This window comes from Trichechus manatus, unplaced genomic scaffold (assembly GCF_000243295.1).
Source record: "Trichechus manatus latirostris isolate Lorelei unplaced genomic scaffold, TriManLat1.0 scaffold00168, whole genome shotgun sequence".
Classification (NCBI taxonomy): domain Eukaryota; kingdom Metazoa; phylum Chordata; class Mammalia; order Sirenia; family Trichechidae; genus Trichechus; species Trichechus manatus.
Genome location: NW_004444104.1, coordinates 5,341,828 through 5,346,234, shown reverse-complemented (window position 1 = coordinate 5,346,234; position 4,407 = coordinate 5,341,828).

The window sequence follows — 4,407 nt, the reverse complement described above, 5'->3', positions numbered from 1 at the left end:
TTTTTTTTTTTTAATAATAATATTTGATTGTGTTTCCAGTGAAGGTTTACACAGCAGTTTAGGTTCCCATTCAACAATTTCTACACAAGTTGTTCAGTGACATTGTAACATTCTTCACAATGCATGAATATTCTCAACATTTCCATCGGGTTGTTCCATTTCCATTACTCTAGTTCCCCTGCTCCCTTGCATTCTTATCCTTGTTCTAAAGTAATTGTTGACCACTGGGTCTCATATAGGTGATTTTAAAAGAGCACAGTACTTATGAGTGATTGTGAGCCAATCTTATTTAGCTAAAAGGTGACCTCAAGCAAGTTTCGGTTCAAGGTTGAAGAGTATCTCGGGGCAACAGTCTCTGGGAGTCCTCTAGTCTCAGTAAGTTTGGGGATGCATTGATTAATGTGCCTTCATAAGTATGTTTTCATGTCATTGTCATTTACGCACATGCTCACTTACATTTGGTGCTAAGTGGAGCTATAAAAAGGCCAAACTCAATAACAAGAATAATCCTCTGTATTTTCAGTCTTTTTAAAGTTTACAATTTGATTTCACATCCATTTTACAGATGAAGGAGCAGATGACGAGGTTAAGTGACTTGGTCAAGTGGCAAAACCAAGATTAGAACTCCGCTCCCTAGAAGGCAGATCTCAGGTTGCCATCAAATGGAAAACAAAGTCTTGCCCTGCCCCAAGGCCCAACTCCAAAACTGGAGTCCTGATTGCCGTTGCCGTGGTTACATTATGACCCACTTTGTTCTTTTGTTTTAAACTAGAACCGTTATGCTGATGGTTCTCAATCACCATCTCTAATTCAGATCTGCTCCAAGCTCCAGACTTATATATACAAATGCTTTCTGGGCATTTCTCCATGATATCTCTTAGTCACCTCAAACTCAATCTGTCCAAAGCTAATCATGTCAGATGATGGCAGCACCATACACCAAGTCTCCCAAGCTACAAACCTAGGAGTTATCCTTAACTACCATCTCACCCTTGTTACTCAGTGAGTGAAGGAGCTGGGAGCAGTAGTCCTTTCTGAGGGTGTAAACTACTCCCCACTGGCCCCAGCCCAGTCACCATAGTGTATACTCAAAGAACTTTAAAAGACTGAATGCTAGTGGCTTTTGTTTCACTCACATTCATTTGTTCATGTCCTAAGATGATTAAGACTAAACTAGGGGGAATTAGATTCTATTCTATTGTGTGTGGTACTGTAAGTGCAATGGAATTAGAAGAAAGAGTACTTGTTCACACTCTGGAAAGGAAGACAAGGAAATAAATTAGTGGAACAGGTAAGGCTCATTTATTATAAGGCAATGTAGATGAGAAGGCTAGCAAGAGCTAGGTGTCTTGGGTGTGCTTGAAACATTCTTGTTGGCTGCCTGCATGAAAGCCAAAGGGACTCAGAGGAAAAATAATTCCATAATTCATCATGGAAAAGGATTAGTTAGAAACATGTTCCAAAAAATGGTGAGTCTTGAGAAGGGTGTTGAGGGAGGTGCCACAATGGAATTGGTGGAAAGCTACTAACAAATAGGAATGTGGACTGATGTGAACCCCTTTCTCTCCAACACACAGATGTGTGTAGAGGGACTCATGGGCATGATGAAAACGGAAGAGAGATGATGGTGAAGGGACAGAAGTTGATTTGGAGAATTCAGAAACTGAAGCAGCTGGCCCTGAATTATCAGTCAGTAATTGCCTTTAGCCTTTGAATTATGGTGTTGATGAAGGAAATTGAATATACAATGGACTGCCAGAAGAACGAATGAATTTGTCTTGGAAGAAGTACAGCCAGGATGCTCCTTAGAAGCAAGGATGGCGAGACTTTGTCTCACATACTTCGGACATGTTATCAAAAGGGACCAGTTCCTGGAAAAGGGCATCATGCTTGATAAAGTAGAGGATCAGTGAGACAGAGGAAGACCCTCAATAAGATGGACTGACACGGTGGCTGCGACAATGAGCTCAAACATAACAATGACTGTGAGGATGGCACAGGACTGGGCAGTGTTTCATTTTGTTGTACATAGTGTCGCTATGAGTTGGAACTGACTGGACAGCACCTAAAAACAACAACAATTGTCTTTAATGCCCTCTGCATTCCTGGTCCATTGAGTCTCCACTTGCCCCCAGCTGCAGAGTTGAGCAGTCTATTCCTTGTGGTTGTTGTTGTTGTTAGTTGCTGTTGAGTTGGCTCTGACTCATGGCAACATTTGTACGATAGAACAAAACGTTGCCTGGTTCTTTGCCATCTTCATGATTGTTGGTATGCTTGAGTCCATTGTTGTGGTCATTATGTCAGTCCATCTCATTGAGGGTTTCCCTCATTTTCGCTGACCATCTATTTTGCCAAACATGATGTCTTTTTCTAGGGATTGGTCTTTCCTGATGATATGTCCAAAGTAAGTGAGCTGAGGTCTCACCATCCTCACTTCTAAGGAACATTCTGGTTGTATTTTTTCTAAGACTGATTTGTTTGTTCCTTCGGCAGTCCATGGTATATTCAATATTCTTCACCATTGTGACACTTACAAAACCCAGCCTTTGATTCTTAGCCAAATGTCATTTGACCCTCCTTGGTTCTACCTTTGATTTATATTGTAAGATTTTAAGCCCTCACCTGCTGGCCTATTGAGTCACCATCATTCTCTCACAGGGATGCTTTTATCTACTAACCTGGTAATTGCTTTTCTTATTAGCTTTATCCTTCAAAACTAATGAGTTGCTAGAGAACTACAGAATCAAAAGCAACACATGTAATTTCAAAGGCAAAGCTGCCCCTCAAGTCTGAGCTGACACATGGGAGGAAGACCTCAAAGCCAACCTCCCTCTGATATTTGGCATTTTCATCAGATAGGGGAGGCGTCCTTGCTTTGCTTGAGGGGAGGAGAATGTGGGGGCTGAGGCATATCTGAAGCTTGCAGGAGGATTGCTGCAGGAGGAAGGTGTGGTGGATACGATGTCAGCACTCAACACTCACTCAGCTCTCCTTCTAGTGTGCCTCTGGTACAGTAGAGGCTGGAGAGCAGCAAACCACATTCCCAGAATCCCTTGCAGTTAAGGTTCTGAACGTGATGTAGGTTTGGATAAACCATTTGGAAAGTGTGAGGTGGATCCCACACTTTTGCAGCTCCTGCCATGCTGTTGGCAAGCACGATCACTGTCTTAACTTCCTAGTGCCGCTGTAGCAGAAATACCACAAGTGTGTGGTTTAAAGAACAGAATTTATTTCCTCACAGTTCTGGAGGCTGAAGGTCCAAATCAAGGTCTCCGTCTGTTGATTCCTTCCTTGTTGGCAGTCCTGGGCGTTTCCTGGTTCCTTGACTTGTAGACGATCCTCACACGGTGTCTCTTTCCCTCTTCCCCACCGCCGTGTATGTGTCTCGCTGTATCTAATCTGCTCTTTTCACAGCTCAGAAGTGATTAGATTTAGAACCCACCCTACTCAGGTTTGATCTAATTAACATAACAAAGAAAACCCAAATAGGATCACATCCACAGGTATAGGGGTGAAGATTCCATCACATATTTTGGGGGAGACACGATTCAATCTATAACAGCCATGCGAGCACATTTGGCTTTTCTGAAGCAGCATGAGCAATGCTCTCCCACATGCATGCCTACTCACTAGGCTCATCGGTGTCTGGACGTGGGGCATAGGGCCCTAACTTTTTTTTTTTGTAATTTCTGTTTCCACCATACATATAGCATTCCTTTATTGATGTCTTTTAATATCAAATATGAATCTCCAATGGTATTCTAATGTGTAAAAAATAACTTATTATATAGCCATACTATAATTTACTTACAATTCTTTAATGCTGAAAATTTAAGGTATTTCTCGTTTTCTGATATTTTAAATAACATTGCAGCAAACATTATAGAAGTTAATTTTGGAGCATTTTGCTTACGATTTCTACAGGATAAATTTCTAACTGCATAATTTCTGGTTCAAAGTAAAAAATTGTTCCAGTTCATAATCCAACTACAGTGAATGAAAATGTCCATTACCCTGGATCCTGACCTAACAGGGGTGTATTAGTGAGGGCTGCCATAACAAAATGCCACAAACATGGTGGCTTAAACCAACAGAAATGTATTGTCTCACAGTTCTGGAGGCTAAAAGCCCAAATTCAGGGTGTTGGCAGGGCCATACTCTCCTCAAGGCTATAGGTGAAGGTCCTTCCTTGTCCCTCCCAGCTTCTGGTAGCTCTTGGTGTGTGGCAGCATCACTCCCATCCCTCCCTCTGTCTTCACTGGCCATCCTACTTCTGCATCTGTCCATCTGTGTCTCTTTTCCTCTTTTTATAAAGACACCAGTCAGATGGGATTAACTCCCTCCCTACTCCAGTATGACCTCGTGTTAACTGAACTGATTACATCTGCAAAGACTGTTTCTAAATAA